The 23,264-nt window shown below is 53.5% G+C and overlaps 1 long non-coding RNA gene across 1 annotated transcript; it reads right to left on the bottom strand.

The window, feature by feature from the left end:
* Nucleotides 1–1,166: 1,166 nt before the first annotated feature.
* Nucleotides 1,167–4,937, bottom strand: LOC140895346 (uncharacterized). Its single transcript, XR_012154176.1, has 3 exons — nucleotides 4,762–4,937; nucleotides 4,280–4,373; nucleotides 1,167–1,789 (listed from the first exon to the last, which is right to left on the bottom strand). It is a non-coding gene; the product is annotated as an uncharacterized lncRNA (long non-coding RNA).
* Nucleotides 4,938–23,264: the final 18,327 nt, after the last annotated feature.

The raw sequence follows: 23,264 nt of genomic DNA, 5'->3' as shown, positions 1-23,264 counted from the left end.
GGGCCCTTTAAACCGCTGCCAGAGCCCTCGGCTGCCACTGTTACCCCGGGGAGGGGGAAGGAGGCACTTGCCGGTACAGGGTGGGCCGGGGCTGGCTCTGACCTCCCCCAGCCCCGCCCCTTCCACCCGAGGCCCCGCCCCTTCCGGGGTTCAGAGCCGGCCCCAGCCCAGCCCCGTACCGGTAAGTCCCTAGACTTACTTTCACCCCTGCCCACACCTGCCATGATGAGGTGTGAACTGCTTCTCTGCTCTTGGAGAGTTTTTGCCTGGGCTTATTTTAAGCCATGAGGATACATTTTCAGCCTCATAACTATATACATAAAATTATAACCAGTAATGTTACTGTAACAATTACAATAACATCACTATAACAATAATGCTCAGTGTATCATGAGCCTTCTGAAGACACCCAACATGACAAACTTTGCATTGCAGACCACACAATCATTTTATAAAGATGAACATGGGGGTGTAGGGTGTTCCCCCAAGTTACAGAGTGTCACACCCGTATTAGGGTCTTTAGTCACCCTGGACTGGAATCAAACTTTAGGCTCTCTGGGGACTGGAATTAACAACAGCTCAGGATAGACGCGTTCTCAACTCCCCAACACCTCTTCAGTTCTGGGAAATATAGATGGAGGAAGACGTATGGTCAACTTTCCCAAACACCTGTGCAGCAGCTGGAGTAAGACAGCCTGGTGGGGTGCAGGTAGGATTTTATGGCGGTGAGAAATTGTTGCAGACACCCTCATTGGGGTTGTGACGTACCTGGGTACAATCCAGACTACTGAGTAGCTGTGTCACCCCTGCCCTCACAATGCCCTGCTGCCGTAGCCTCTAGCCTGGGCTGTTCACAAACAGCCACCAGCATGACAGTCACTCCCAGCTATGTCTGCCTGTGCAGCCAGCCAGCCAGCCACCCCTTGGCTCTTACCAGCCTGCAGGGTGACCTCAACACACCCCCAGTCTTAGATTTCCCCCTAGAAATGTATGCCCTGCACCGCCCGGCCCTCTCCAGGACAATACAAGTCCATTATTGCTTTAATAGAAATAATATGCACATAACCAGCCACCCCAAATGGGATTTCCCAGACACTTCAAATTAAACACAGTGGGTTAGATAAAACAATAAAACAAGTTTATTAACTACAAAGAGACAGATTTTAAGTGGGTACAAGTAAAGAGGCATAAAAGTCTGAAATGGTTCCTCACCAGTTGGTGCATCCTTTGTTTTCCTTCCTGTTTGATGACTCTGTTTACTGCTTAAATGCAAATTAAGCAGAGCACACATTCCTTTGTTAGAGACAGGCCTGTCTGCCAACCTCAGTTTGGAACATGTGTTAAGAACACCATACAGTGGAATCTCATAACTTCACATACAATGTTGCCACTCACTTTATCAGGACAATAATGACCAGCAAATTATGCGTTTTCAAATGATACCTCACAAAGCATACCTTGTACAAAGATTTTTACAATAATGTGTGGGGTGTTGACACAGAGATACGTTCTGCCACAGGGGTCTTCTGCTTCTTTGTGAGCCAGAATTAACAGCAGGGGGGCAGGAAGCATGCTCAACCCTGTCTCCCCTCTTCAGCACCAGAATCAAAGGCTAGCATGCTATCACCTGTCTTGGCAGTTATCTCTCTAGCCAGTCCCTACAGCCTATTTAAGTCAGTGGGCAGAAGCAGGGCCCAAGTATAACTGTGTCTTGGTATCCAGGTGTTCCAAGAGGGTCTCAGATCTGTGTCCTTGAACCAGTAGTGAGCGTCTATAATCTACAGTACCACTGAAAATTAAATCATATACTTTAAAAAAAAACAATTCTCCTGCGTAACACTAAAAATATTTTAACTGCAGTTGCTAACAAGAAAGAAATTCCGCTGGATTGATGAGCAGTGTCCTGTTCACAAAATAATTCTACAGGACAATTTTGCAGCTGCGGTATGAAACCAAAGGTTTCTAAGTGAAGTGAGATGCACAAATTGCTTTCTCAAGCTTTTCTGACTTTCTCATTCCCCAATGACCCCCAGAATCACGCAATCCTACACTTCACTGCACCAATTGTAACCGTTCACTGATGTGTTCCCAATTCAATAGTTAAAATACAGCCATGGTTCTCAAACAGGGGTACATGTATCCTTGGGGTTACACAGAGGTCTTCCAGGGGGTACATCAAATCATATAGACATTTGCCTCATTTTACAACAGGCTACAGAAAAAGAACCAGCAAAGTCAGTACAAACTCAAATTTCATACAGAGAATGACTTGTTTCTATTGCTCTATATACTATACACTGACATGTAAGTACAATGTTTATATTCCAGTCCATTTATTTCATAATTACATGGTAACAGTGAGAAAGGAAGCCATTCGTCAGTAACAGTATGCTGTGACACTTTTCTATTGTTAAAAGAACAGGAGGACTTGTGGCACCTTAGAGACTCACCCATTTATTTGAGCATGAGCTTTCGTGAGCTACAGCTCACTTCATCGGATGCATCTGCTGTAGCTCAGGAAAGCTCATGCTCAAATAAATGGGTTCGTCTCTAAGGTGCCACAAGTCCTCCTGTTCTTTTTGCGAATACAGACTAACACGGCTGCTACTCTGAAACTTTTCTATTGTTATGTCTGATTTTGTAAGCAAGCAGTTTTTAAATGAGGTGAAACTTGGGGGGGTACACAAGCAAATCAGACTCCTGAAAGGAGTTAAGTAGTCTGGAAAGGCTGAGAGCCACTGAAGTAAGGAGTAAAACCAAACTGACTTCTTTAAGGTGCAAGCCTGCAGGGCGGGTACAGATCATTTAAGCTAGTGGAGGACTATGAATGACACAAGTGATAAAATTAAAGACTGTATTTAATATAAAATAGTTAGCTAAGCAAACAGGCATTACAACATAACCACCCACTGCATCATGGGACAGTTCTTGGGGTACCCAGGACTGAAGGTCACCTTGGTACCCACCCCCTCCCTCTAGAGAGGGGGAGCCTTGCCTGTGGTGGTTGGGGATTCACTTCCTAACACTGCCAGCCCGTGAGCCACTCAAGCCCTCTCCTCTGGGCTATGCCAGCCCTGTCATCACCTTGCAGGTTAACAAGAGGTGCACCCCAGTCCCCAAGGCCCTTTCACTCATTCCCCTGTGATATCCAGCCCCTGACACCGGCTACTCACAGAAATCCCAGATCCTCTACCCCAAAGGAGCAGCATACCCCAGTTTACCTGTTTTATCTTAAACCACCGCTCCTGTGTACCACACAGCACTTGTAACACACCAAGAGAAGGTTTATTTAAGAAAGAACAGAGAGTCAACTAAGAGAGGAGAGCTAGAAACAAATGGTTACAGTACAAAAGAAAATCTGAAAACGCCAACTAGGCCCTACACAGAGTTACCTTTCCTATCCCATAAAGTAGGTTTACCCAAGAAGTTCAGGCTGTTCCAGAGCTGGCTGGCTACACGGAACCAGGACCCAAAATGTCATTAAACTCCCCCTACTCCACAAGATGTTTCCTCAGCAAATGGATCCACAGGGCCTCTCCCCACTTTGGGTTATGCTGAACCAGTCTTCAGTCGCTATTCAGAGACAGCTCCATTCCCTGTCTGTTCTAATGTTCCTTTTCACCCCAAGTGGTTTCAGTCGTTTGCAGTTGCCTCATAGCTTCCATTGATAGCCTTGGGATGGAGCAAAGCTACACAGGTAAGCCTTGCATTACACCACCGGCTAACAAGGGAGGGGAGACAACAAGGGCTTGAATGGCCCATCACCGAGACACATTATCCCCTGGTGACTAACTTTTACTCCATAAAGCATACTTCCAACAGAGTTACATTATTCCTACATCCGATGAAGTGAGCTGTAGCTCACGAAAGCTTATGCTCAAATAAATTGGTTAGTCTCTAAGGTGCCACAAGTCCTCCTTTTCTTTTTGCGAATACAGACTAACACGGCTGCTACTCTGAAACCTGACATTATTCCTTAAATATCACCCATGCATACATCTCACAATGATTCTGACTCTTGAGAAGTGATGAGCTTTCTGCAGACACCTTACATGTTACCTTGTATAGACAAATACCCTGCAGGACATGTGTCCAGTGTAATGAGTTTGTCAGGTCTGAGACAAGAGTTATTTCCACAGAACAGCGGATCCTTTAGCCCAGTGGGTTCCCGAACAGGAGGACAGCAGGGAAATGTGGATCTTCCAGGCTCTCCTTTGCAGTCCCCACAGGGTTCAAACAGAAATCCCCTCATCCCCTGGCCTCTCCCCATCCTGCTCACCTCCGAGACGTGTTGCAGCTGGTCCGTGTTGGGGTTGCTGCCAGCAGGCTCCTCAGCGTTCTATCCAGAGTCTCAGCTAGGCATGAGGCAGAGCCTGAGCGGAGAGAGAGCCTTGGGTCAGGGGCATGGGTGCTAAGGGGAGCCCCAATGAGACCCCAAACACACAGCCCAGCCTCTCCTGTTCAGATCCCTCCGCGGGCAGCTGGCCAGAGTTCATGGCAGGATGACAGCTGGCCCCTCCTCAGGCCTTGACCTTAGCGGTTCTCTGCCAAGGGCCTGGCACACAGCAGGGTGGCAGAGCCAAGCAGCTGTGGATGGGAGCTGGGCTTGTGGCCAGGCTCCAGGCTCCAAAGCACAGAACGTGGAAGGAAGAAAGGGGCCCCCATGGAGGGTAAAGGAATCTCTGATGGAGGAAGGGCCCCTCCCTGCCCCTCTGTTAACTTCCTGCCCCACACTGTCCCTGGTCGGTTCCCATCTCTCACCTCCTCAGCAGCTCCAGCGAGCAGAGGGAGCAGGGCCCAGAAGCTGCTCCTGGCACGGAGGAGTAGGACGAGGAGCAACCTGGATGGGAGGGTCCTTATCCATGCCTATGGCGAACACGCTGTGCATGGTGGCCCACAGGAGGTGAGATTCCAGCTCTGGATCCAGGGCTGGCTGCAGGTTGCTGCCAGGAGAGAGGCTGGTATTAGACCTTCCAGTGAGGGGCTGGGACTGGCACTAATGCACGCATGAAACCGTGAGGAACTAGGCACCAGGCAGCGGGACTGGAAACTGAGGCACCAAGCAGGGGAGTGACGCAGCCGGGGTCAACAGCCAGTCAGTGGCAGGGCTGGAATAGAGCCGGTTCCCCTGCCCTCCCCACTGGGCCCTGCTGCCCCTTCAGTGAGGCCCCTCCAGTGGTCCCCTCCCCAAGGCCATCGCATCAGAGCAGTGAAATCCCCAGCCCAGTCAGGAGACAGGGTATGCACCATCCTGCCCCCCACCAAAGGAGGGAACAGCCACAGCTGGGCAGTGCAGTGACTCCCATCTCTGGGCCGCAGCCGCACCGGGGCTGGGGGAGCCGAGCGGGAGGTCCCACTACCTGAGGTTGCACAGGGTGACCTGGGAGCTGGAGAGGACAGAGCTGGACCCAGAGTACAGGGGCAGTTCCTCAGGCAGCTCCTTTCCCCACAAAGAGTGTGTGAAATTCAGGCCCCACGGACCCCAGGTGCTTCCCAGAGAGGAGGCTGCCCAGTGCCCAGACACAGCCAGCAGGATCCCCCCCAGCACAGCTGGGCCCTGTCCTCCCAATCCTTCCTTCCCCTCCAACTTACCCCCTCGTCTCCCCTCCAGTGCTCCCCAGCCCCCCACCCATCTCTCCACCTCCAGCCTCAGTGGCCCTCCAGTGGCCCCACAATTCCCCACCTGTTTGTTCCCTATCACGCCCAGAACTTCCCCTTCTCTGCTGCCAAGACCTCAGCCCCAGGAATCCCTGCTCCCTGCTTCCCCCTTCACCCCACTGATCTCTCCCCCAGCCCTGGGGAGGTCCCGTCTCATCCCAGGTCTCCCACCCTCCCGCTATGTCCCACTCACTGTGCAACCTTCTTCCACGCCGCTTTACAGCTGGACATCTCCAGGGTGTCCTGCCGGCTCTTCTGTGCTGCGAAGTGCACGGAGGATGGCGGGCAGGACGTGGATCTGCTCAGCCACGTCCTGAACCCTGCGCGGTGGGAGGGGGACAGAGTGTACTAGGCAGGGACACCCCATGCCGTTCAAACTGGCTCCGGGTCTCACGCCCACCATGGGGGAGGCCAGAAAATGGCCCCCCTTTCCCAAAACCAGCACCTCCTCCAGCAGAAGCAGGGACAGGGCCTGCGGGGGGAGGGGACCCCGGACTGTGTGGGGAAAATGCCCCCTTCTGGGGAGTTCCAGCTCCGAGTGGATGGGTATCCCCATTAGAGGGCTGGGGTTCATCTGGGACAAGCCCCTCGCAGGGAGCTGGGATGGGACGAAGGGCAGCATTTACTCGGTTCCCCTCAGGGGAACAATGTTTGTACCTTGTCTTTGCCAAGCTGAGGCTCCATGACCAACCTCTGGGCATCTTCCTCTGCGGCTGGATTCTCCTCCTTCTCCATGGCCAGCTCCCGTGCCTTGGGGAGAGGGCGACTGGTGCTGGGGGGACGAGACGCAGAGGGGCATTGCAGGGAGAGAAGGGTTAATGTTCTCTGCTCCCACACAAGTACCCCATGGCAGAGAGATCCCCACACTGCCCCTCCCACAGACCCCTCAGCCCCAGGGCCCCATGGCAGAGAGATCCCCACACTGCCCCTCCCACAGACCCCTCAGCCCCAGGGCCCATGGCAGAGAGATCCCCACACTGCCCCTCCCACAGACCCCTCAGCCCCAGGGCCCCATGGCAGAGAGATCCCCACACTGGCCCTCCCAGAGACCCCTCAGACCCCACGCCCCATGGCAGAGAGATCCCCACACTGCCCCTCCCACAGACCCCTCAGCCCCAGGGCCCCATGGCAGAGAGATCCCCACACTGGCCCTCCCACAGACCCCTCAGCCCCAGGGCCCATGGCAGAGAGATCCCCACACTGGCCCTCCCACAGACCCCTCAGCCCCAGGGCCCATGGCAGAGAGATCCCCACACTGCCCCTCCCACAGACCCCTCAGCCCCAGGGCCCCATGGCAGAGAGATCCCCACACTGGCCCTCCCACAGACCCCTCAGCCCCAGGGCCCCATGGCAGAGACATCCCCACACTGGCCCTCCCACAGACCCCTCAGCCCCAGGGCCCATGGCAGAGAGATCCCCACACTGCCCCTCCCACAGACCCCTCAGCCCCAGGGCCCCATGGCAGAGAGATCCCCACACTGGCCCTCCCAGAGACCCCTCAGACCCCACGCCCCATGGCAGAGAGATCCCCACACTGCCCCTCCCACAGACCCCTCAGCCCCAGGGCCCATGGCAGAGAGATCCCCACACTGCCCCTCCCACAGACCCCTCAGCCCCAGGGCCCCATGGCAGAGAGATCCCCACACTGGCCCTCCCAGAGACCCCTCAGACCCCACGCCCCATGGCAGAGAGATCCCCACACTGCCCCTCCCACAGACCCCTCAGCCCCAGGGCCCCATGGCAGAGAGATCCCCACACTGGCCCTCCCACAGACCCCTCAGCCCCAGGGCCCATGGCAGAGAGATCCCCACACTGCCCCTCCCACAGACCCCTCAGCCCCAGGGCCCCATGGCAGAGAGATCCCCACACTGGCCCTCCCAGAGACCCCTCAGACCCCACGCCCCATGGCAGAGAGATCCCCACACTGCCCCTCCCACAGACCCCTCAGCCCCAGGGCCCATGGCAGAGAGATCCCCACACTGGCCCTCCCACAGACCCCTCAGCCCCAGGGCCCATGGCAGAGAGATCCCCACACTGCCCCTCCCACAGACCCCTCAGCCCCAGGGCCCCATGGCAGAGAGATCCCCACACTGGCCCTCCCACAGACCCCTCAGCCCCAGGGCCCATGGCAGAGAGATCCCCACACTGCCCCTCCCACAGACCCCTCAGCCCCAGGGCCCCATGGCAGAGAGATCCCCACACTGGCCCTCCCACAGACCCCTCAGCCCCAGGGCCCATGGCAGAGAGATCCCCACACTGCCCCTCCCAGAGACCCCTCAGACCCCACGCCCCATGGCAGAGAGATCCCCACACTGGCCCTCCCACAGACCCCTCAGCCCCAGGGCCCCATGGCAGAGACATCCCCACACTGCCCCTCCCACAGACCCCTCAGCCCCAGGGCCCCATGGCAGAGAGATCCCCACACTGCCCCTCCCAGAGACCCCTCAGACCCCACGCCCCATGGCAGAGAGATCCCCACACTGGCCCTCCCACAGACCCCTCAGCCCCAGGGCCCCATGGCAGAGAGATCCCCACACTGCCCCTCCCACAGACCCCTCAGCCCCAGGGCCCCATGGCAGAGAGATCCCCACACTGGCCCTCCCACAGACCCCTCAGCCCCAGGGCCCATGGCAGAGAGATCCCCACACTGCCCCTCCCACAGACCCCTCAGCCCCAGGGCCCCATGGCAGAGAGATCCCCACACTGGCCCTCCCACAGACCCCTCAGCCCCAGGGCCCATGGCAGAGAGATCCCCACACTGCCCCTCCCACAGACCCCTCAGCCCCAGGGCCCCATGGCAGAGAGATCCCCACACTGCTCCTCCCAGAGACCCCACGCCCCATGGCAGAGAGATCCCCACACTGGCCCTCCCACAGACCCCTCAGCCCCAGGGCCCCATGGCAGAGACATCCCCACACTGCCCCTCCCACAGACCCCTCAGCCCCAGGGCCCCATGGCAGAGAGATCCCCACACTGGCCCTCCCACAGACCCCTCAGCCCCAGGGCCCCATGGCAGAGAGATCCCCACACTGGCCCTCCCACAGACCCCTCAGCCCCAGGGCCCCATGGCAGAGACATCCCCACACTGCCCCTCCCACAGACCCCTCAGCCCCAGGGCCCCATGGCAGAGAGATCCCCACACTGCCCCTCCCACAGACCCCTCAGACCCCACGCCCCATGGCAGAGAGATCCCCACACTGGCCCTCCCACGGACCCCTCAGCCCCAGGGCCCCATGGCAGAGAGATCCCCACACTGGCCCTCCCACAGACCCCTCAGCCCCAGGGCCCCATGGCAGAGACATCCCCACACTGCCCCTCCCACAGACCTCTCAGCCCCAGGGCCCATGGCAGAGAGATCCCCACACTGCCCCTCCCAGAGACCCCTCAGACCCCAGGCCTCATGGCAGAGAGATCCCCACACTGCCCCTCCCAGAGACCCCTCAGACCCCACGCCCCATGGCAGAGATCCCCATATTGCTCCTCCCACAGACCCCCTCAGCCCCATGGCAGACAGGGCCCTTCACTGTCCCATCCTCCCTGGGAGTTGCCTGCCCCCAAAGCATCAGGGACTTCCCAGCAGCTCCCCCCATGCCCCACTGCAGGGGGTGGCTCTGCGACTCCCACTGACATCACTGGTCTCAAGTGGCTCAGGCCAGAGCCCTGGGCTGGGGTCCCCCCAGTGACTCTGAGAGAGCGATTGGGTGTTAATGGCCCCGTGCTCCTCCCCGTGCCCAGGGGTCCCCTCTCCTGCAGTGGAGGAGCACTTGGCCTCCGTGCTCCAGGGACCCCCCAGGAAACGTCTGCTCTCCCCTTGGGAGCAGGCCGAGCTGCTGGTGCTGGGGCAGGGATCCCCCATCTCCTGCCCTGAGGCAGGCAGGTCTCCAGGGAGTGGGCCCGGCAATGTGTCCAGCTGGGCTCCTGGGGGCTCCCAGCATCCCCGCTTGGGGTCTCTCAGGAGTAGTCTGGCCTGCTCCTGCAGGGCAGGGCACTTCACAAGCTGAGTTTGGTTCCCAAGATGCCAGGAGGGAGTGGAGCAAACAGGGCTCCAGGCCAGAGCTAGCACCCAAACCAGGACCTGCTCCTGCAAAGTGCCCCCCCAGAGCCTTCGCACCGAGCTTCCCCCAATGCAGGTAGCATCTCTAGGGCTCCTGGCATGTGCACGACACACAGCCACGGTACCCCCAGATGTTAGCGCTTGCAAATCCAAGGCAAGTTTTTGGTTTCCCTCCTTCCCGTCCGTTCCCCAGCTTCGCCACTTCCGCTCACAGCACTGCCTTCTGCTCCCCAGGGAGCTCCCCCGAAGCAGCCGTTCCCTACAAGCCAGAGAGAGTCACAGTTCAGCATGAAGGTGCACATGTGACGGGGCCTTCCTGCAGAACGGAGCACACTGCTCCAGCCAGGCCTGGGAAGGTGGAAGGGCACGCAACAGTCAGCCCTCTCATCTCACACCCCTGCAGGTGTTGCAGAGCTTATTCATCTCCCAGCTAGATGGAGCCGGGTTAATCTGCGATGTTTAGGAAAACACTGGTGATACCCAGGCCAAAAGCCTGACCAGTGGAGCGTTGAGGGTGTAAATGACTTAGGGTTGCCAACTTTCTACTGGCACAAAATCGAGCACCCTTGCCCCGCCCCCTGCCCCGCCCCTCCTCCGAGGCCCCACCCCTACTCACTCCGTCCCCCCTCCCTCTGTCGCTCGCGCTCCCCACCCTCACTCGTTCACTTCATTTTCACTGGCTGGCTCAGGGAACTGGGGTGCGGGAGAGGATAAGGGCTCTGGCTGCGGGCTCTGGAGTGGGGCCAGAAATGAGGGGTTCAGGGTGCGGGAGGGGGCTCCAGGATGGGGCAGTGGGTTGGGATGCGAGAGGGGGTGGAGGGCTCTGGCTGGGGATGTGGGCTCTGATGTGGGGCTGGGAATGAGGGATTTGGGGTGCAGGAGGGGGCTCTGAGTGTGGGAGGGGGCTTTGAGAAGGGGGTTGGACTAGATGACCTCCTGAGGTCCCTTCCATCCCTGGTATTCTATGATTCTATGATTCTGGGCTGGGGCAGGGGATTGGGGTGCGGGGGGGGGCTTGGGGCGGAGGCTCTGGGAGGCGCTTGTCCCCACCTCCGGCTCCTATGTGGAGGCATGGCCAGGCAGCTCTGCACGCTGCCCCATCCACGGTTACTGGCCAATGGGAGCTGCAGGGGCAGCACTTGGGGCAGATGCAAGGTGCAGAGCTCTCCAGAGTGGGGACATGCCGGCTGCCCCCCAGGAACTGCGCGGCATGGAGGCTAGCAGGGATCCTGCCAGACCTGCTATGCAGCGCTGCCAACTGGACAGTCAATGGCCCGGTCAGCAGTGCTGACCGGAGCCGCCAGGATCCCTTTTCGAGCAGGTGTTCCGATCGGAAACCAGATACCTGGTCACCGTAAAATCACTTGATAGCAACATTACTACAGCCCTGTCTCCTGACAGATAAAGAGAGAAGGAAAGAGCTGCACATTTGGCAATGAGGAAACTCATAGTAAAGACTCCACAAACAACCTCAACTCCACCTTCCCACCCAGCCTTGTTCTAGAAACCAGGCAACTTTGCCCACCCACCCTGCCCTGTGGTGGGCCAGAAACCCTCACAGCCCTCGGCTCCCCTTCCCTGTACAGCTCACAGGCTCTCCTCCAGGCCACCGGCACAAACTGGGCCTGTGGCACTGTCTAGACCATCAGCAGCCCCCATCCCAACTCCCCACTACATTCAAGAGGTGTCAGTGTGTCTCACCGTCCCCTCCATGTACCGCACCGGAGAGCCCCCCCCCAGACCGGCTGCCAGACTAGTGGGAGCAGGTAAAAGGTACTTTGTTGCGAGCGGGATTGTGTGGGCAAAAAAACAGATTGTGGTAATTTGCAGGAAAACAAAAAGCAACTGTGAGCAGTTTATCCATTCAGTGTTTTTCAAGAAGCAATAATAACCTTGACACATAAATAACTCGCCTGGTATGTTTCAAAGTTCTAAAAATGGAGCTTAAGTGGTTGAAAAAATTCCAGGGTTTTTTCAACACTTTTTTTTTATAATCCCGTTCAAAATAATCTGCACCTTTTAAGGCAAAATTTGTGGTGCGCTTTGCTTTGACATTGCGGGATATACACATGACAGCAGTTTGTCATAAATAGAATTGTAGCAATGTAAAGCAAGTTTTTCTTTTCTTTTTTTAAATAAAGGTTTTAATACTTAAATTTAAGCGAGGGACAGAAGGAGATTCGTTGTCTATTATAACAGGAGTTAAAGGATTTTTTGACATAGCTTAAGCAAGATTTGTTTTATTCTCCTAGTGGTAAAAATTGGGTCTGAATTCCATGTATATATATAATATATTAACCAACTGGTTTGGGGGGGAGGGCATTGTTTTTGGTTTTAGTGGCATGTCTCTCTGGCAGGATTGGCAGGATCTAAGGGTTTTGCGGGTGAGAGAACCAATGCAGGAGTGGGTGGGAGTGGGTATTCGGGGTGGGATGGGAGCAGGATTTTAAAAATAGTCCGGCGCAGAGCTATTTTGTACAGCATCAGCACACCACCCGCAGCCATGCACAGTGGGCCACCAAGCCCAGCCCACCCCAGCCATTACTCACCTTTACTACCTATGTGACCGTAGGAGCTAAGCTAGTGGTCAAGTTCTAACACAACTGTTCCCCCAAACCACCCTGTGTCCAGACTCAGCATTCCCTCAGCCAGGTGGTGGTGGAGACTGTGGCAGGGTAGCCCAGGGGAGGGCTCAGACATCCCCACACATTAAACTCAGTTGTGTCAGACCGGTCATGCTGGTACCAGTGTAACTGCAGTCCGGTGAAGGGTTACAGCCACGAGCTAACTGCTACCTCACAATGAGAGCACCCGTCTGCCTGTCCACCTGCCCTCCTGGACCAAGGGGTCCCACCCACTGGAAGCTACATACCAGTCCATCTCGGCCAGCCCAGGGCCCCAGCCCCATTGTGGGCGGATTCCATGTTGGACATTTCTCTTCTCACACAGTCCTGGATGCCAGCACAAGGCTCTGTGGTAGGAACTCTCTTCTCTGCCAGGTTCTCCCAAACTCTCACCGCCTTGGGAAGCAGGAATTCACCAGGAGTCACTATACACACGGATCACTAGCACATACCAAAGTTGTTCTAGCCCCGTGAGCTAGGGGGTGCACGGAGGTGCACCGGCAGAATGTATTTGTAGACTCTTCCATTGCCCCTCTTTTCCACGGAGACGGTCAGAATATTTCAGTCAACAAAAAAACCCCAAAATGTGGCTGTGTTTTGAAAACAGAAGGTTTGGGGACCCCCCCCCACCACCTTTTCCAGCCTCAATGACAGAGACAGGGTGGGGGTGGAACAGAGCAGCTGGGGGAGAGAGACTCAGGAGAGCCTGTTTCGGGGCTGGGTGGTGTGATGATAACTGGGTCTGCACATTTATCAAAGTGAGAGCTCAATGGTGAAAAGGACATGAAAGCTCATTAAAACATACAATAGCCTATAGCAACAAATGGTAGTGAAAAGTCTGTAAGTTGCTGCCTGTAAGGAATGTTATGAACAGGTTCAAAAGAACCAGGCAGAGACTAAATTCTCGGGAAAACCGAGAAGTCTGCTGCTTGCCAGGGGCTAAGATTCGTGATGTGACGGAGAGACTGCCGAGACTCATTAAGCCCTCGGATCGCTACCCCTTCCTGCTTCTCCACGTGGGCACCAATGATACTGCCAAGAATGACCTTGAGCGGATCACTGCGGACTATGTGGCTCTAGGAAGAAGAATAAAGGAGTTGGAGGCGCAAGTGGTGTTCTCGTCCATCCTCCCCGTGGAAGGAAAAGGCCTAGGTAGGGAGCGTCGAATCGTGGAAGTCAACGAATGGCTACGCAGATGGTGTCGGAGAGAAGGCTTTGGTTTCTTTGACCATGGGATGGTGTTCCATGAAGGAGGAGTGCTGGGTAGAGACGGGCTCCATCTTACGAAGAGAGGGAAGAGCATCTTTGCCAGCAGGCTGGCTAACCTAGTGAGGAGGGCTTTAAACTAGGTTCACCGGGGGAAGGAGACCAAAGCCCTGAGGTAAGTGGGAAAGCGGGATACCGGGAGGAAGCACAGGCAGGAATGTCTGTGAGGGGAGGGCTCCTGCCTCATACTGGCAATGAGGGGCGATCAACAGGTTATCTCAAGTGCTTATATACAAATGCACAAAGCCTTGGAAACAAGCAGGGAGAACTGGAGGTCCTGGTGATGTCAAGGAACTATGACGTGATCGGAATAACAGAGACTTGGTGGGATAACTCATATGACTGGAGTACTGTCATGGATGGTTATAAACTGTTCAGGAAGGACAGGCAGGGCAGAAAAGGTGGGGGAGTAGCACTGTATGTAAGGGAGCAGTATGACTGCTCAGAGCTCCGGTACGAAACTGCAGAAAAACCTGAGTGTCTCTGGATTAAGTTTAGAAGTGTGTGCAACAAGAGTGATGTAGTGGTGGGAGTCTGCTATAGACCACCGGACCAGGGGGATGAGGTGGATGAGGCTTTCTTCCGGCAGCTCACGGAAGCTACTAGATCGCATGCCCTGATTCTCATGGGTGACTTTAATTTTCCTGATATCTGCTGGGAGAGCAATACAGCGGTGCATAGACAATCCAGGAAGTTTTTGGAAAGCGTAGGGGACAATTTCCTGGCGCAAGTGCTAGAGGAGCCAACTAGGGGGGGTGCTTTTCTTGACCTGCTGCTCACAAACCGGGTAGAATTAGTGGGGGAAGCAAAAGTGGATGGGAATCTGGGAGGCAGTGACCATGAGTTGGTTGAGTTCAGGATCCTGACGCAGGGAACAAAGGTAAGCAGCAGGATACGGACCCTGGACTTCAGGAAAGCAGACTTCGACTCCCTCAGGGAACGGATGGCCAGGATCCCCTGGGGGACTAACTTGAAGGGGAAAGGAGTCCAGGAGAGCTGGCTGTATTTCAAGGAATCCCTGTTGAGGTTACAGGGACAAACCATCCCGATGAGTCGAAAGAATAGTAAATATGGCAGGCGACCAACTTGGCTTAATGGTGAAATCCTAGCGGATCTTAAACATAAAAAAGAAGCTTACAAGAAGTGGAAGGTTGGACATATGACCAGGGAAGAGTATAAAAATATTGCTCGGGCATGTAGGAATGTTATCAGGAGGGCCAAATCGCACCTGGAGCTGCAGCTAGCCAGAGATGTCAAGAGTAACAAGAAGGGTTTCTTCAGGTATGTTGGCAACAAGAAGAAAGCCAAGGAATGTGTGGGCCCCTTACTGAATGAGGGAGGCAACCTAGTGACAGAGGATGTGGAAAAAGCTAATGTACTCAATGCTTTTTTTGCCTCTGTTTTCACTAACAAGGTCAGCTCCCAGACTGCTGCGCTGGGCATCACAAAATGGGGAAGAGATGGCCAGCCCTCTGTGGAGATAGAGGCGGTTAGGGACTATTTAGAAAAGCTGGATGTGCACAAGTCCATGGGGCCGGACGAGTTGCATCCGAGAGTGCTGAAGGAATTGGCGGCTGTGATTGCAGAGCCACTGGCCATTATCTTTGAAAACTCGTGGCGAACCGGGGAAGTTCCGGATGACTGGAAAAAGGCTAATGTAGTGCCAATCTTTAAAAAAGGGAAGAAGGAAGATCCTGGGAACTACAGGCCAGTCAGCCTCACCTCAGTCCCTGGAAAAATCATGGAGCAGGTCCTCAAAGAATCAATCCTGAAGCACTTGCATGAGAGGAAAGTGATCAGGAACAGCCAGCATGGATTCACCAAGGGAAGGTCATGCCTGACTAATCTAATCGCCTTTTATGATGAGATTACTGGTTCTGTGGATGAAGGGAAAGCAGTGGATGTATTGTTTCTTGACTTTAGCAAAGCTTTTGACACGGTCTCCCATAGTATTCTTGTCAGCAAGTTAAGGAAGTATGGGCTGGATGAATGCACTATAAGGTGGGTAGAAAGCTGGCTAAATTGTCGGGCTCAACGGGTAGTGATCAATGGCTCCATGTCTAGTTGGCAGCCGGTATCAAGTGGAGTGCCCCAGGGGTCGGTCCTGGGGCCGGTTTTATTCAATATCTTCATAAATGATCTGGAGGATGGTGTGGATTGCACTCTCAGCAAATTTGCGGATGATACTAAACTGGGAGGAGTGGTAGATACGCTGGAGGGGAGGGATAGGATACAGAAGGACCTAGACCAATTGGAAGATTGGGCCAAAAGGAATCTGATGAGGTTCAATAAGGATAAGTGCAGGGTCCTGCACTTAGGACGGAAGAACCCAATGCACAGCTACAGACTAGGGACCGAATGGCTAGGCAGCAGTTCTGCAGAAAAGGACCTAGGGGTGACAGTGGACGAGAAGCTGGATATGAGTCAGCAGTGTGCCCTTGTTGCCAAGAAGGCCAATGGCATTTTGGGATGTATAAGTAGGGGCATAGCGAGCAGATCGAGGGACGTGATCGTTCCCCTCTATTCGACATTGGTGAGGCCTCATCTGGAGTATTGTGTCCAGTTTTGGGCCCCACACTTCAAGAAGGATGTGGATAAATTGGAGAGAGTCCAGCGAAGGGCAACAAAAATGATTAGGGGACTGGAACACATGAGTTAGGAGGAGAGGCTGAGGGAGCTGGGATTGTTTAGCCTGCAGAAGAGAAGAATGAGGGGGGATTTGATAGCTGCTTTCAACTACCTGAAAGGGGGTTCCAAAGAGGATGGCTCTAGACTGTTCTCAATGGTAGCAGATGACAGAACGAGGAGTAATGGTCTCAAGTTGCAGTGGGGGAGGTTTAGATTGGATATTAGGAAAAACTTTTTCACTAAGAGGGTGGTGAAACACTGGAATGCGTTACCTAGGGAGGTGGTAGAATCTCCTTCCTTAGAGGTTTTTAAGGTCAGGCTTGACAAAGCCCTGGCTGGGATGATTTAACTGGGAATTGGTCCTGCTTTGAGCAGGGGGTTGGACTAGATGACCTTCTGGGGTCCCTTCCAACCCTGATATTCTATGATTCTATGATTCTATGATTCTAAATTAGTCCAAACAAATAGGGCCTGCTGATGTGAATCAAAGACTATTGAAAGCATGTGGAAACACAAGTTAATGGACCAAAATTGGTGAGCGGGATATTAGGCCTAAATAGCGGACAAAATAACGAGGGAGAGGAACTATGCAGCCCACTTCCCCCCTTTCGGGGTTTCTTAAAAAAGAGACTCCAAAAGCTTACTGTATTTTTTTCCATTCATTTCCTGTCTCATCTGGCATCCTGGCATCTTGTCTCATCTCATCTTCCCTGACCCCAGAGAGAAGGAGCAGACCAGATTGAAAGGAGTAATGGTCTCAAGTTGCAGTGGGGGAGGTTTAGATTGGATATTAGGAAAAACTTTTTCACTAGGAGGGTGGTGAAACACTGGAATGGGTTACCTAGGGAGGTGGTGGAATCTCCTTCCTTAGAAGTTTTGAAGGTCAGGCTTGACAAAGCCCTGGCTGGGATGATTTAATTGGGGATGGGTCCTGCTTTTGAGCAGGGGGTTGGACTAGATGACCTCCTGAGGTCCCTTCCAACCCTGATATTCTATGATTCTATGATTCTATGCTTCTTCCAGGAGGAGGCCAGCAGGTCTTGCTCTTGTTCTAGGACCTTTGTTTTTCACCTGGGTCCCCTGAAAGTCACCATGACATCCAGTCCCCAGCCCATCAGTGGGAACACCTAATTGCCAGCATCGCAGAGACAGATAAGATCCTGTTCTGTCTCCCTTCCCTTCTGTGTTACATTCTGCTCCACTATTTCCATCCTCTCTCATGCTGGACTTTTCATCAAATCCTGCAATCAATTGCACGGCATCAGCACAGTGAGATGAGATGGCCGCAGCCCTGCCCTGTCTAAGGAAAAAAGACCCAGCCAGATGACATCCCTGAAAGTGAACCAGGTCCAAGCAACAGGTGCCATGGTTGACCTGCCAGCCAAAGCGTCAGCTGTCCAGTGTTCCAAAGACATCAGCCAAAGCCATATTTTCCCCACCTTTGTATCCTATCTTTCCTCCACCTTGTGTCTGTCTGTCAGAAACAGGAGAAGCAAATACCCTTTACACAACAGGACTGAGAGTCAAATTAACCCTTTCCTTTTCATCAGAGTCAGGTGGTTCTGGAAATAAGAGACTCTGATGTTTTGCCTACAAAAGGAGACAGACTTTAAAGGTTTTGAGTAAGTTGGTTTTGCAAGATCCCTCGATTTCAGTGTCAGTATAACTGCTTGTTTTAATTGCTTGGTCTTTCTTGTGTTTGATCAATAAACTTTGAATTTTAGAATAAGTAATTTGGGGAGTTTGCCAAGGAACCAAGGACATCGCAGTCTCGGTAGAACCGCCCCTCCCCAAACCTTTAGAACACCGTGTAATGTCAGACGGTGAAAGAGTTTATCCACGTCTTTAACTCTTTTGACTGTGGAGAGCAATACAATAGTGGCTGGGGAGGTGTGGCCTTTCTGAGGCTACCGGGCCCTGCAGGTACTGGCCGGGAGAGGAGCCCAGTGTGCGCTGCACCATCCCCTGTGAACCCAGCATGGACCACAGGAAGTACCTGGCTCCCTGGAAGGCACTGGGCCTCAGTGTGAGCTGCTAGACCAAGCCTCAGTAAGGGCAGCCGGTCGCTGTGCTGCCCGGAGCAGCTGTGACTCAGAGGGTGCAATTCCTGCCCTGCTACCTGCCTGCTCCGGCAGACAAGCAACTGACTGACACATGGCACTGGCTGCAGTCTGCTGGCCAGCACGGATGGGCACAGCAGCCTGGGCACACCTTTGGACGTCTAGGCCCATGGAAGCCCCAGGAACGTGGCAGCCGCGCCTCCCGCCGCCACGGTGTCCCTGGCACTAGGAGGGCCCATGCAGCGTCATGTCTGAGAAGCCAAAGGAAGCGAAGGCAGAGCCATGACCTAAAGGGGCTCCCGGACCTGGGAGCAGGTCCATGGGGCAGGCCCAAGCACCAGGAAGGCCACACATCAGCTGTAGCAGCAATCCCTGCACTGAACCAGAGTACAGAAGCCTTGGTGGAAAGATAGCATGGTCTGGGAAGCTTTCGCTGGCTACAGAGAGATTCCTGTGCACTAACAGGTGACCTCTGCAGAACTAGCCGCAAGTCACTGAGCGACCCAGACTCTGAAGTGTGCACTGTACAGCTTGTATGCAGCTAAACGACGAGTGAGCTGGTGTGGATGATTGGTCACAAGGAGCCACTGTTTCCTCTTCTCCAGTTTCTCGTGCGTCTCTTGTTCTCTAATGCAAGCTGTGGTCTTGTTTCACTGCCTGTTCATAGGATAGCGGTCTGTACAGACCAGACACACACGGGAAGCAGAGACAGCCCTGCTAAACTGATGGGCCTAGCTACCCCGAGGATGATTTTAACTAAGCTGGACAAATCCTTTAGGAGAGGTGTTCTGCACAAGGGCCATGCACCACTAGAGGGTGCCAAGGGACCTGTTTGTTTACCCAGAACTTTACAATCAGAATAAAGAGCAGTGCAACGTGAGTGAAAACACCTGCCCACTGGTCAGGCTGCCAAACAACTCCTGCCAGCCTCTTCCCTGCACGTCTGGCATGGGTGGGTGCTCCCGTTGGACGGTGTCACCAGCTTGCTGTCTAGAAAGTGGTTTGAGCATTGGCCTGCTAAACCCAGGGTTGTGAGTTCAATCCTTGAGGGGGCCATTTAAGGATCTGGGGCAAAAATTGGGGATTGGTCCTGCTTTGAGCAGGGGGTTGGACTAGATGATCTCCTGAGGTCCCTTCCAACCCTGATATTCTATGATTCTATGATTCTATGGAGCAGAACAGCCCACATCTCCCACCAGTATGCTACTGGCATTCACCTGTCAGCTGCAACAAGGCCTTTCCTGGATTCCAGGGGAGTTCAGGGAAGTGGCTCGGTTGGGATTACACTGAGCCGCAAAATTGATTTGACTTGTTCTTGTAGTCCCAGATCTCTAGTTAGTCAACCAAAGAGGCAAACACCTAAAACATCTCTTGACAGTGGCTTCCTTTCTTCTTCCTGTCCAGATAAGGTACATGCACCAGCCATGAAACCAAAACCACCAGCTTTGTTAGTATTATTGTAGGCTGCAAAAATCTCCAGCAAAGAGAAACATCAACAATAGCAAGAAATGCTGAAGACAAGCCCTGCAGCTCCTCCGGGAAAGAGGACGAAAGGAAACGGATGCAAGGTTGCGTCTGGACTGTTCTCCACATTAGCTTTATTTTTAACTTCACACCCCACTCGCAGCACCCAGACAAGTGCCCACTCCAAACTGCAGCAGGCAGCTCCCGGGGAATTTCAGCTGGCCAGCCACACCCTATCTCCAGATACAATGATAGTCCCTGAATACTGAGGCCACGTCTACATTAGCATTTATGTCGGCAAAGCTTTTGTCACTCAGGGATATGAAAAAACACCCCCTCCCAAGAGACATAACTTTTGCCAGCGTAAGCGCTGGTGTGGGATGGATTGCACCCTGAGCAAGTTCCCAGATGACACTAAGCTGGGGGGAGAGCTAGATACATTGAAGGGTAGGGATAGGGTCCAGCGTGACCTCGACAAATTAGAAGACTGGGCCAAAAGAAATCTGACGAGGTTCAACAAGGACAAGTGCAGAGTCCTGCACTTAGGACGGAAGAATCCCATGCACCGCTACAGACTAGGGACCGAATGGCTAGGCAGCAGTTCTAGTATGAGTCAGCAGTGTGCCCTTGTTGCCAAGAAGGCTAACAGCATATTGGGCTGCATTAGTAGGAGCATGGCCAGCAGATCGAGGGACGTGATTATTCCCCTCCGTTCGGCAATGGTGAGGCCACATCTGGAGTATTGCGTCCAGTTTTGGGGCCCGCACTACAGAAGGAATGTCGACAAATTGGAAAGAGTCCAGCGGAGGGGAACGAAAATGATCAGGGGACTGGGGCGCATGACTTACGAGGAGAGGCTGAGGGAACTGAGCTTGTTTAGTCTGCAGAAGAGAAGAGTGATGGGGGATTTGATAGCAGCCTTCAACTACCTGAAGGGGGATCCAAAGAGGATGGAGCTCGGCTGTTCTCAGTGGTGGCAGATGACAGAACAAGGAGCAATGGCCTCAAGTTGCAGTGGGGGAAGTCTAGGTTGGATATTAGGAAACACTATTTCACTAGGAGGGTAGTGAAGCACTGGAATGGGTTCCCTAGGGAGGTGGTGGAATCTCCACCCTTAGAGGTTTTTAAGGTCAGGCTTGACAAAGCCCTGGCTGGGATGATTTAATTGGGGATGGGTCCTGCTTTTGAGCAGAGGGTTGGACTAGATGACCTCCTGAGGTCCCTTCCAACCCTGATATTCTGTGATTCTATGATTCTATGCTTCTTCCAGGAGGAGGCCAGCAGGTCTTGCTCCTACAGGCGCAGCTGCACCATTGTAAATTTGTAAGTGTAGACATGGCCTGAGCTATTGCTGTTACCTACACCAGCCCCAAGGAAGTGCAAAATGGCTCGAGCTAACTCTGCAGCCCTTTCCCCACGAACCCAGTGCTGTGGAAAGGCAGAGGGCACCTTTTATTTGAAATTAATGTTCTGTCAGTCCTGGTTTACTTCAGGTCATTCTGAAAAATCAAAGACCACCAAAAAAAAAAAAAATCAAGCCTACGTGCTAAGGAGGAGACCAAGCTGCACTTAGCTTTTCCTTCCGACAACACCCAGAGCTCTTCACCCCTGCGGAAGTCGGTACATTCCTGTCACTGAACCTCACGCAGTGACAGGGGTGTTTTCCAGCAGAGAGCCAGATCCTCCCCCTGCTCTCCTCCCTTCCTCCTGCTTTGTGCCCCTCTGGCCATATACAGCAAATAGTACACTGTCTTCACAGGCCAGTGGGAGATTCCTCACCACAGGGCCGTGTGGTCAGAGCGGTGCTGTGCTCCATCCAGCCCCACCCGGGCAATGTTTCGCTTTCTGAAAGCTCTTCGGTGCTGATTCTCAAAGTCAAAAAGCAATGACCCTGTCCTCCAGCTCAATCCATACCCATCACCAGGCCCTCCACGGCACCCTCTGATCGCCTTGCCCTTCACCGCCACTGAGATGGCAGCATGGCAGAGCAGGGAGCCCTGGCACACCCTCCCCACTCACTCTGGCACGCTCTCCATGGGGCTGTGGGAGATGGCACTGTGGATGGATGGGAGGATGGCACTCTGCTGGGAGACCTGACAAAGGGACCCACCAGCCCTGAGCTGGCCGTGGGAGCACGGAGACCCACCATGCTGCCAGCTGTGAGTCTAGGAACTTGGTTTTGGCTGGAGACCACTTTGTTATGCTTATAAGAAGCACACAGAATCTTTTTAAAGGGGATAAGGTGATATGCTGCATTTATTGAGAGTACAATTTAAGCATTAAAATCAGAATATGCTTCCATTCACACACACCCCCAAAAGAGTCTGCAGCTGGATCTTATAGTTACCAGTCCTTAGTGTTGCTCGGTCAGTTCCAGTGGCCAGCTGAAACTGCACAAGAGGGAGGGGAGCTGGGCCTCTGTCAAACACGTTCGAAGCTCCGATGTTGATGCAGAACAAACCCAAAGTCCCATGGCAATACAACCCTTCTTTTATAGTAATAAGTTCCCATAGAAATCTATGGACCTTGCTGTGTTGCCGTCGGGCATTCCTCAGAATCTCTAGTGAGGCATTCGGGATCAATTACTAACAGCATCAGCTGCCCAAACAAAATTTGGTTTGGCTGAATTTTTGTTCTCAGCCTGTCACTGCTATGGAAGGCAGCCAGGATCAAGGGCAGCTTTTCAGGCCAGTTCTTACCGGTGTGGTCTACCACTTTCCAGTGCTTCCTTAATGGTGCAATTTATTCTCTCCACCTGTCCTGAGGATTAAGGTCGGTATGGGATGTTAAACTTTTGCTTAATTCCCAAGGCATGCATCATCATGGTAAAGATTTCCCCCACAAATGTACCCCCATTGTCTGCATCTATAACCTTGGGGGTCCCGATACCTGCATACCACTTTTGTATCCTTTCTATTAGCTGCTTTCCTCCTATTTCTTTGCCAGTCATACATCCAATACTGTATCTCTTTCACACAAAATCGCTATCGGCATAGATATACGCAGGTGTTGTGGGGAGCCTTCATACTGTTTTAAACACTTGGTATACAGCGTGAAGTTCAGCATGCTGTGCTGACCCATAAGCCAAATGTCCTTTCTAGGTTAATAGTGGCATATTTCATCCATCTTTTCCCTTTGATTACCATTGTACTCCCATCAGTAAACCAGATGTGTTTTTCCTGGCCTACAGTATCCAATTCCTCAAGAGGGGGTGCTTGCACAAAAGCAACCCTCTGTTCCGGAGTGAACTCTGGGCGCTCATGTTTATTTCCTTTTTCAATTAAAGCATGCGTCAGCATGTCTGGTTTGGACACTGTTTCACTAGTGACTCCTCTGTTAACGAGAATGCGGGTCCACCTGGTTATGCGGGTATTAGAAACCTTACCTCCCATCAGTTTGCCTGACAAAATATATTTAAGGGGAGTGTGAGTATTTTGAATAGTGATGGGCATTGTCAGGGCCGGCTCCAGGCACCAGTGAAGGAAGCAGGTGCCTGGGGCGGCCAACAGA

Source organism: Lepidochelys kempii, chromosome 11 (genome assembly GCF_965140265.1).
Source record: "Lepidochelys kempii isolate rLepKem1 chromosome 11, rLepKem1.hap2, whole genome shotgun sequence".
Classification (NCBI taxonomy): Eukaryota; Metazoa; Chordata; order Testudines; family Cheloniidae; genus Lepidochelys; species Lepidochelys kempii.
Note: the sequence above shows the minus strand (reverse complement) of the source record. Positions and strands in the feature narration are given on the sequence as shown.